Source organism: Ixodes scapularis, unplaced genomic scaffold (assembly GCF_016920785.2).
Source record: "Ixodes scapularis isolate PalLabHiFi unplaced genomic scaffold, ASM1692078v2 PGA_scaffold3__209_contigs__length_174095766, whole genome shotgun sequence".
Lineage (NCBI taxonomy): Eukaryota > Metazoa > Arthropoda > Arachnida > Ixodida > Ixodidae > Ixodes > Ixodes scapularis.
Window position 1 is genome coordinate 39,133,694 of NW_024609868.1, and position 11,225 is coordinate 39,144,918.

At 45.2% G+C, this 11,225-nt stretch overlaps 1 non-coding gene across 1 annotated transcript; it reads left to right on the forward strand.

The window, feature by feature from the left end:
• Positions 1–6,989: 6,989 nt before the first annotated feature.
• Positions 6,990–7,062, forward strand: Trnak-cuu. Its single transcript has one exon. It is a non-coding gene; the product is annotated as a tRNA-Lys (tRNA).
• The last annotated feature ends 4,163 nt before the right edge of the window (positions 7,063–11,225 follow it).

Consider the following 11,225-nt stretch of genomic DNA (forward strand, 5'->3'; position numbering starts at 1 on the left):
GTCAAGTGTCCTCAACACCAATTAAGTTTCCCCGCTAAAGATAGCGGTGAAAATGAATTCAGTTGCCTCGCTAAATTTAGCGGGAAAGTTGACGTCACGTCACACTCTCTCATAAATTCAGTTTCCCCGCTAAATTTAGCTGCAAAATTGACGTCAAGTGTCCTCAACACCAATTAAGTTTCCCCGCTAAAGATAGCGGTGAAAATGAATTCAGTTGCCTCGCTAAATTTAGCGGGAAAGTTGACGTCACGTCACACTCTCTCATAAATTCAGTTTCCCCGCTAAATTTAGCTGCAAAATTGACGTCAAGTGTCCTCAACACCAATTAAGTTTCCCCGCTAAAGATAGCGGTGAAAATGAATTCAGTTGCCTCGCTAAATTTAGCGGGAAAGTTGACGTCACGTCACACTCTCTCATAAATTCAGTTTCCCCGCTAAATTTAGCTGCAAAATTGACGTCAAGTGACCTCAACACCAATTAAGTTTCCCCGCTAAAGATAGCGGTGAAAATGAATTCAGTTGCCTCGCTAAATTTAGCGGGAAAGTTGACGTCACGTCACACTCTCTCATAAATTCAGTTTCCCCGCTAAATTTAGCTGCAAAATTGACGTCAAGTGACCTCAACACCAATTAAGTTTCCCCGCTAAAGATAGCGGTGAAAATGAATTCAGTTGCCTCGCTAAATTTAGCGGGAAAGTTGACGTCACGTGACACTCTCTCATAGATTCAGTTTCCCCGCTAAATTTAGCTGCAAAATTGACATCAAGTGACCTCAACACCAATTAAGTTTCCCCGCTAAAGATAGCGGTGAAAATAAATTCAGTTGCCTCGCTAAATTTAGCGGGAAAGTTGACGTCACGTCACACTCTCTCATAAATTCAGTTTCCCCGCTAAATTTAGCTGCAAAATTGACGTCAGGTGTCCTCAACACCAATTAAGTTTCCCCGCTGAAGATAGCGGTGAAAATGAATTCAGTTGCCTCGCTAAATTTAGCGGGAAAGTTGACGTCACGTGACACTCTCTCATAAATTCAGTTTCCCCGCTAAATTTAGCTGCAAAATTGACGTCAAGTGACCTCAACACCAATTAAGTTTCCCCGCTAAAGATAGCGGGGAAAATGAATTCAGTTGCCTCGCTAAATTTAGCGGGAAAGTTGACGTCACGTCACACTCTCTCATAAATTCAGTTTCCCCGCTAAATTTAGCTGCAAAATTGACGTCAGGTGACCTCAACACCAATTAAGTTTCCCCGCTAAAGATAGCGGTGAAAATGAATTCAGTTTCTCCGCTGAATTTAGCGGGAAAAATGACGTCATGTGACCTATACACAAATTCAGTCTCTCCGCTAAATTTAGCTCGAAAATTGACGTCAGGTGAGCTCAACACCAATTAAGTTTCCCCGCTAAAGATAGCGGTGAAAATGAATTCAGTTGCCTCGCTAAATTTAGCGGGAAAGTTGACGTCACGTGACACTCTCTCATAAATTCAGTTTCCCCGCTAAATTTAGCGGGAAAATTGATGTCACGTGACCTACACATTTCAGTTTCCCTGCTAATTTTAGGGGGACATTGACGTCAGGTGACCTATAAACGTGCAGCCACGAGGTGCAGCTAGCGATAAACGCTTGTGGTGCCAGAACGTTTCACGTACCCGGTACTATAGCAATTTGCCATAGAATTTTTCTTGATCTTTGCCAAGCGTCGGGTCGAAAACTTCCCCGCACCGAAGATCCTCTCATCTGCTGTGGCCGAAATTAGAGCTTCCCATCTTGCGTTTCCCCAGTTAACCTACAAAATAAAATTAGATGGACGAGAAACATGTTATACTCAATAACTTTAATTAGCTTCCGCATTACGCCCACCATAACAAAGTAAAAGTAGACTGAAGTCTCGTCATTAGTATCTCGCATCCCTCGTTGTCCATGTTTTTGCCGAGGCGGTGCCCATACCCTAGGCCTAGAACAAACAGCCCGACTTCTTTAGCGTGCTTGCCCTGCCCGTGTTCCGTCCGAATCGCGGGCTTACCTCGTCAGCTATGTATGGCGGTCATGATACTGCAACGTCCGATTGACCGCTTGTTTCGGGATCAGAGCATAAGCGCACATAAGAAGACCAGATCTGTACGGAAATGGGGAACCGAAATTGCGCAGGTAAACACGAATAAGGAGAGATGCCAGAGTGTTCTGAGCAACTTGGCATTACGCGTCCTGTAGTAAAAGGTGTTCAACTTCATAGAGGTATCCGCAGACGTTCGATATTTCGATACATGAAGCGCACGAACACCCTGTCGACGCGAGCTCCCATACCCTTCATGCACAGCATGACTTTACTTGCCAGGTGTACAAGTCGCGGTCTTGGCTCAAACAACACAACCAGACCGTTTTTTGTTTTTGTTTTTTTAATTATTATTGTTTTAGTTTATTTCTTGTGGTCCGCGCTAGCACGCGCTAACACTGACTGAACTAAAATCGCGAGCGTGGAGAGCTCCTTCGGATCGATGCAGATCTCATCGGATTTCATCATCTAAATTGCAGTAGCGCTTGGGATATACGCTCCACGCGCGCCTCTTGCGACTCTGGTTCAAAACCGCCGTGTTCAAAACCAAAGGTGAATAAAATTAATTCCTTTCTTGTTACAAGCCTCATGAATTTCATTCTATCATACCTTCCCCAAAGACGGCCCGTTTCACTTCTTTCGTTTGTGTTTATTATTTCCTTTTCTCGTAAGCTCTCTCCCCTAATCACGCGACGTACAACGGAGAATCAACGCCACTCTGTGCAGCGTGACTTTCAGTAGAAGTCTATTTACGACCTTCTGCCCTTTCCCAGCAGGCTGGACAGAGCCCGTAAGTGGGTATCCGGGCACCGAGGCCACTTCGTCCAAAGTCCAAAGAACAAGTTGCCTCATGGTGCCTAGAGCACTATATAGCTCCTACGGAGCAGAGTAGCGCAATCCTTTGAACTCCGTGTTTTGCCGACAACATGGCCGACAGAGCGGCTCGGCGCGAGTCACGTGGTACTCAGGGTTCCAGGAGGCGGCCCGCCCTATGGGAGAATACATGGAGATCGACACAACACGGCTGATTAAAAAATGAACGGCGAGTTCACACTTTTCAAAACTAGTCTGTCGTGAAGTTAGTAAAGCACTAAACACTTTATCAAAGTTTTAACAATATCGGATACGTGTGCAAATTTTGAGAAGGCAATTTCCAAGGCAATGGCGTTTGAAGCAGACGATTTTTGCTCGCAGCGGAGATGGGCTTTTCGGGTTGGCCGCAGCGGGTCACGTGAATGGTGTGACGTCGCCGTGTCGTCTGCTGCATGATGCCGCTCAGGCAATTTTTAAAAAAAAGTCAGGTCCTTGCGGGGCACAAAACTTAGCGCAAATTATTCTAAAGTGTTCCATTATTATGTCAAAAATGATTGCGATGCCGTACGTTCCCACAACACTGAAGAAACAACGATTTTCTCACGTTCTCCATGCATTTCTGACCGCAGTTGGAACCTCCTGGCGTTCGCCGCTAGTCGCCGAGAGGCGGCGTTCTAGATTGCGCTACTCTGCTCCGAAGGAGCTATATAGTGCTCTAATGGTGCCATCCATCACAAATACTAGAGCTACTAATACTGTATAGCACAGACTATGATTGAAAGTGCTCAGTATTATTATTTCACCTAGAAGGAAAAGAAAACTTGATTCATGTTGGCGGCCGCAAAAGAAATGACAATAACAAATTATGCGAACTTCTGCGAAGAATTTTAGTGAGTACTCAATTGTCGTAGCTCCAGTAGAATCCTCCGGTCATAATGCCGAATGGAAACGTTAACCCAGAGTGAAACGTTCAGCTAACGAAAACCTTTGAGATGCCAATTAGCCCTCCATCGGGTTTTATTTAATTATTTATTTGTTTATGTATTTCAGGTACCAGAGAGCCCCCGTGAGGACATTATAGTTAGGGTTACGCGTTTTCGGTTTTTTTACTTTTTTAAAAATTTGGCGCACTTTTTTCGGTGTTTGTCTTAAAATTCAATATTTTTTTTTCGGTGTATATTTTTGCCGACAAAAGTTTACCGTCGTTTTTAGGTGATTATGAAATAAACACCAACAGATGCCGGATCAGATGATCCTTGTAGCTCTGATATTGTGGATAAGTAAAAAAATAATGGCACAAATATATTGAAAAAAAATGACACTTTTGGCAAATGTGTGCATCAGTAAAAGAAAAAAGAAAAAAAAAGTACAGACAAGTCAGATACGAAGCCTATGCCCAAAAAACATGGAGCTTCACCTTCTGTAGATCAGGATTACATGATCTTATTACAGTAAACATATATGTACTTTCCCAGCTTCTCGTTGTTCCGCACTCTTTCTTTCCTGTTAATGTGAACCTGAGCTTCGAGAATAACACTGGACGCTGGCAGGTTGAAGAGGTGAACTGCTGCCTGAGCCAAAATCGGCCAATCAACCAGTCAACCAAATCTGACCGCCAAAAGAGACACGGTGCGATGCTTTGAAGCACTACATATTTTGTGTACTCACTAAACTCTCGCTGCAGAACTTGCATCAAGTCAGTCTTCCTTACAACGAGTTTGAAAACCGGCTCGTACATGGCGAAGTCATGAGGCATTTCGGACTTCATGTTCCAATCGATGATGCGCACATTAAACCATTCAGTCGTGATGGCATCCCTCTATCCCATACATTCGCATATGTTTCGATAGACACTGTCGTCCCACTTTTTTGCCACGGCTCTGCGGTACGACTGGAAGGTCAAAATAGCCTTTTTTGGTAAACACAGAATTATAGAAAATGGATTAGACACACTTTTATCGGTTTTCATCGGTTTAAACCTAAAACGCCGAACCTACAAACTGACCTTTTTCGGTTAAACCGAATTTCCGAAAATAGATTTAGCGTACTTTTATTGGTTTTTATCGGTTTAAACCGAAAACTCTGAACCCTAATTATAGTGAAAAGGGGCAAACAATTAAATGACGCCACAACACATCGAAGAAATCGCCTAGAGCGAACAGAAAACTTGAAAAACAGTGTGACACTACAACTAGGGGTGTCGCTAACCGGTCGACGTTCGAGTTCGACCAAGTTCGACTTTTTCGAACTTTTAGAAAAATTCGACAAAGGTTCGACTTAGGTTCGACTAATTTGCGCATGCGCGACAGGCTGACCAGCTGACTTCGGATTGTATATTGATGGCTAAGGGATGAATTAAGGGCAGCACTGTTTAGTTATTTGAGTTAATACAATACAAAAATTAAGTTATTAACCTTTTCAGTAATTAGGTTCTTTAAATTGCAACTCTTCATAAAATTAAAATACCCATTTGCATAAAAAAAATTCTCCAAACCTAGACATGCTTGTATCAAGGTCTGGCCACGGTGTCTACAAAGTTGAACCGGTCGAATCTGGTTAAAAGTTTGAAGGTTCGTCGAACCCCGAAAGTTCGACCTAAAAATCGGGTTCGACAAAAGTTCGCGACACCCCTAACCACAACACATGATTGTGTGCTAAATCAAAATTACGCAAAATATAGTATGTATGGAGGGGAGCTACGATCAAAACAAATTGGGAGTTTTCTTTTTGTGGTGCATGGAAAAGAGTTTTTGAAGATGTCGGTGTTTTTCAGTGAAGATATCCCACAGATTCTGTGTTTTTTGGTGAAGATATCCACAGATTCGGTGCTTTCCCATGTAAATAAAACCCAAGCTCCAGGGCACGTGCAAAATACTTAGAAACGCGTACTGGTACCGATAGGAAAAGAAACGTGACAAGGGTTTTTTAAGAAAGAAGTAGCCTCAAGCAGCGGCGTAGACTCTCTATTTTCCCGGGGGGGGGGGGGGGGGGGTGCTTTTTTACGCAATTTCTTTTACACCGGCAATTATCAGTAGTTTATTTTAGGGAGCACGTTTTACAGTGTATGTATATCGTCATGTGTCCGTCGCTGTGTGCGTTTTGTTTACATGCCATTAGTAGAAGCTCGTCACATGGCACGTAAACAGCGTCTCGGTAAAGATCATGGCCCGGGGGGCGGGGGGGGGGGGGGGGGGGGGCTCTGTTCCCCACGAATGTCACCAGGAAGGGGCACGAGCCCGCCCCCCCCCCCGTAGTCTACGCCTATGGCCACAAGGACAGTTCAGTGGACGCTCTGTCCCGGACTAACACGAGATACAACTATATAATCAAGACTTTCTTCCCGTTAAGGCCCGTTCACACTCTTGCGACCAAGATCTCTTACAACTTCTTAAATGTTTCTAGAATGAGGGAACACACTGACATTGTGGCGCCATCTATGCGGTGACCCTAGAACTGCATTTCACAAAAGCGAAGGTTTTGCGGGATTTCCGAGGTCAAATGTGTGTAATACCCATAGAGAGGCTCGTTTATATCATTGACAAAAGTTTTTCGAGCTAAAAAAAAAAGAATATTGCGCGAGAAATAAAAAAAAATATGCCGGTCCGCCGAGTTTACACTGCTTCCCAATAGATGGCGCCAGTGTGTTCTCTGGTTTAAGAAGTTTTAAGGAACCCAGGTTTAAGAGGTCGCAAGCAGTCGCAAGAGTGTGAACTGGCCTTAAAGCACAAGTTTTTCTAATAAAAAAACACTAATTTCTTTTGTTTATTTTGATTAAACCTTTTGGCGGGTAATTTTCGGGGTTTATCGGTATTTACCGAAAACACGGAGCATGCGACGAAAATACATGCGACAAGGCCGCAATTCTGCATTTCTACGTCACCCATTGTGGGCCAAGCCATAGATTGGAGACGCGCAGAACACGAGTCTCAACCCTGACGCAGCTCCGCTCCAGCGCAGGTCTCCAGAGGATGACGTAGCAAATCAATTATGATGGCCTTGTTACCTCGCAGTTGTTGCTTGACTACGGGCCAATATGATAAGGACACGCCCGAGCGGTACAAGCGTCTACGCCCCTGGCCTAGTGCCAAGGACCTGTTCTACCTCCAAGGGTTGGTTAGCGTATCGCCCGGCTAGCTCAGTCGGTAGAGCACGAGACTCTTAATCTCGGGGTCGTGGGTTCGAGCCCCACGTTGGGCGTGTTCATTTTTGTTTTCTTATGTCCGTGCATAGCAGTTCCTTTTCTGAAGCATCCACTCATTTATTGCCTGCCCTTGAACCGACCTTCTGCGCCTCGTCTTGGGGGCTGCCCTTTCTGGGTGTTGCGTGCGCCCCAGATGAATGCGACATCAGTAGAAGAAAAAAGGGGCAGAGGAAAGGGAACTCCTCAAACTCAGCTACTGTGCCTCTTTCCACCACCGACGTCATAGCATGCACCATCTCGTGAAAGCGTCAGGTTCCTCCAGGGTCAGAAGCTCTTCGAAGCTCATTCTTTCCGGCGCCTTTCCGCCAGCCAAACTTTTTTTTTTTTTTTTTTTGAGAGAGAGAGAGAGAGAAAGAGGGGGGGGGGGGGGGTGGCGGTGAAACTATACTGACCATACCCGTTTTCACGTCAAGAACCGTAGTAGAAACAGTCAGACTCCTCACGGAGCATTACTCATTTCCACCTTTATGTGAAGAATTAAGACATATGTAGGTGATTTCTAGGTTGTAAATATGTTATCTTATCAAGACGCACACGTTCCAAACGCCAAAAGCATCGCTTTTTCCTCCGACAACCAAATCACGTAGCCAGGATTTTGCTTTCGGAAAGGGGGGGGGGGGGGGGGGGGGAGGGGGGGGAGGCCGGGCTTTATAGCCCCCCCCCCCCCCCCCTTCCTGGCTACGTGCCTGCTCGTAAGAACTTCTTCGCGCCGCCTATGAAAAATGCGCAAAACTTGCTCTTTCTTGAGGTGAAAACAGGTATAATCAAAACGGCGATGTATTTATGATGTGCAATTTTTCACGCTAAGTGTACAATAGAAACATACCTTTTACGGATTCCAAAGTTGATTAGTACACAATAATAAACAACAACAATTTTCTACAAAGAAGTATGTTCCGAGAAACTGAGAGAAAGGAGACAAGAATGCGCAAAAACGTAAAAAAAAAAAAAAAAAAAAGCAATTTTTTATTTGAACAAAAAAAGATTGAGGTTAATTTTGACGTATTTTTATCCCGTGAATCTGAATATCACGTTCGTTTTCCTCGATAATGCAACTAAACGCGAGAAAACAGGAAAAAACTCCGACCAGTGGTGACGTCATATTATTTGGGCCGCCAAGCGCGTGTCGCTCGTGCGGGCTGCGCGTGCCATTGGGCGCGTTCAGTAGCGGCCCCGGAGTCAAGGAGTCACTGACTCCTTCCACTGGACGGCCAAAAGTCACTTCCGGTGCACGTAACTCCGGGGCTTCGGAGTCAAGCTCCGAAGCACCGAGTCCGGAGACGGTGCACGTAGAGTCAAAGGAGCTAAAATGACGTCATTTCCTGACTGGTGACGATTTCCGGCGCTAAAAGAGGAAAAACAAACAATATGGCGGGATAAGCTGCTTCGCTTCTGTCGCGGGTGCGCGGTTTGCTCGCTTTTGTTAATGAAAAGTACTCAAGGTAAGACGAATAACGCGTTCGAATATCTTTTTCAGGTAAGGCTCTTTCGGAAAATGCATTGGACCATATTTTGTTTGGTATGAATATGCTAATAAACAACGCAAACGTTCATTTGACGCCGTGTCTTGATCACCGTTGCTCGGAAACTTGGTAATATTGACGATAGTCCTGTCTGCGCTCAACAGAGCAAAACAGGGTATGAACGCGACTTTGGAAGCCGGTTGGACACTCACGCAGAGCATGATACCGATTCATGTTTTGTTTGCGTAGCTAAATCGGGGTGCACGTTGGCTGAGGCTCGCTTCGGCCGACAAAACCTTGATCGCCGAGCGCGGCCGAACTTCCCGTGTGTATACGAATACATTCTATAGGAAGTTCGTAACGAAGGGCAGAACAAACTTATGGCCATATAAAAGTATCGCAACCGGCGGGGTAGATTCGCTGAGCTCTGTATTTTGCGTGTACTGACGACGTTCTTTGTCGGCTTTTATAACAGTAGCTGCCTTTGCACCGCCAAGCGAAAGGCTCGATCGCGTTGCATCGCTTCGAACAGCAGCGCTGATGTGTACAATCACCCGCTTTTTCTTCAACGCTCTTGTAAAGACTTCTTCAATACCGGCGACAAATAAAAGCGATCGTGCTCGCCATCGTCTGCTTCCAGTTTATTCGGAGACCGTCTGGCACAGGGGAGGAAGCGGAAGTTGCGTAGAAGCAGGTTTGGAGCCGCGGGTTTTTTTGCCGTTCAGTAGGCGCTCCGATGACTCCGACTCGAGGCACTCCGTTCGGAGGCAAGGGAGGCGCTACTGAACGCGCCCATTGCAAGCTTGTCCACGGCCAGACTGGAAGCGCGCGCTCTCTTTCTCCTCTTACAATCGCCCGGGAGTCAATGGCATTTTTTCTCCGTATTTAGTTCACTTGCTTGCCGCCAGGGGCGCAACCTCCTCACCCCACTTCACCCCACTCGGAGAGACCCTTCGAGCTGCTTTGCGCTGGTGTTCGAGCTTCGTAGGTTGTTGTTTTGGCAACGGTTCCTCAGAATACTTCCGATTAACCGTGCAAAGACGGTCACGGACAGAAACGAAAAATCAGCTAGATATGTGCACAAGCCCTCGAGGAAGCACTTTAGGCTGTAGTATGCACTGTGCGAAAATTCTACAGACTACTACACCCTCGTCTAGACCAGCTCACCGACTTCATGTGCGGCCTATGAAATGATGATGCAGACCACGGCGATAGATAGATTGGGCCTGCTTACATTTCACGAGAGTGTACGAATTGTTTATCATTTGAAGTTCCTCCACGTTGAAGGGGTCCGTTTCCTCCTGTTCTTGAGTTTAGAAGTCCTGGAGGTAAAGACGAGTATAGTTTTTCAGCAATCGCATTCGCTGTCTCTACTTATTACTTTTTAGTCCCGAATTTCTCGAAAATGTGCGCCAAATATGGCTCATCAGAAGCGCGTTAGATAGTGGCTGAGGGTGATTCATACACAAAAGTCTAAAGCGGATCGTACGACCGACAACACAACTTATAAGTGACAGAAAAAAAAAAATTATGTGTCTCTCTGCATGCACCACCAAACGGTATAACAGGTTTAAGCCAATTTAAAAATAAAAAATAAAAAAGGGGGGGGGGGGGTCATAGTTTGACCAAATTAAAGTGAATTTCAGGAAAAAGCCAATCTTGAAAATAACAGGGGAGACAGCAAAACCCTGGGTAGGGAACTAACTTAGAAAAAGAGCAGCGGGCATTTATTTATTTTTTTTTTTTTACTTTTTTTGTAGTTTTCTTTGTCATAATATTTCTATATGTTCTATGCTGTCTCCTGTCTCGTGGGCCTGGGAAGAACGACGAGGAGATTCAACTTGTTATTGTTTACCTAGGAAGAAGAAAATGTAATACAAAAGAATGTTAATATTAATTACAAAGATATTGATATAGGTGTATTTACATGTGAGGGTTTGATTAATTTCAGGTGAAATTTTTTTCCCCTTGAGCAGTTTGTATTAGGGTTGAGATTTTATGAGTATGTATATATATACATACTCTTAAAACCCGGGCCGGACGGAATAAATAACAAAATCCTTAGAAATCTGGATGACAACTCGGTCCAGGCTTTAACAGACTATATGAATAAGTGCTGGAAGGGAGGGAACATCCCGCCGGCATGGAAACATGCCAAAGAAACTTTCATACCAAAGCCTGGCAAGAAGTTGGACATCGAGAACCTCCGACCTATCTCCCTCACTTCGTGCCTGGGTAAGCTCATGGAGCACGTAATTCTCACGCGTTTACAGAACCACGTAGAAACCCATCGCCTCATGCCATACACGATGATCGGTTTTAGGCCGCACCTGTCCACGCAGGACGTGATGCTACAGCTTTCTAAGGAAATCGTAGACCCGGGAAACGGCCACGGTACGCGGGCCATCCTGGGGTTGGATTTGAAGAAGGCATTTGATAACGTCTCGCATGAGGCGATACTCTGCAACCTTTCGGAACTAAACGTAGGGCGCCATACATACGACTACATAAGGGATTTTTTGTCTAACAGGACTGCGCAACTCACCATAGGGGATCTGAAGTCGGCACACATACCACTGGGAAATAGGAGTACGCCACAGGGGTCGGTGTTATCCCCTTTTCTATTCAACACCGCGCTGATCACGCTCCCTAGGAAGCTTAACGGCATAGAGGGTACTAGACACACCCTATATGCT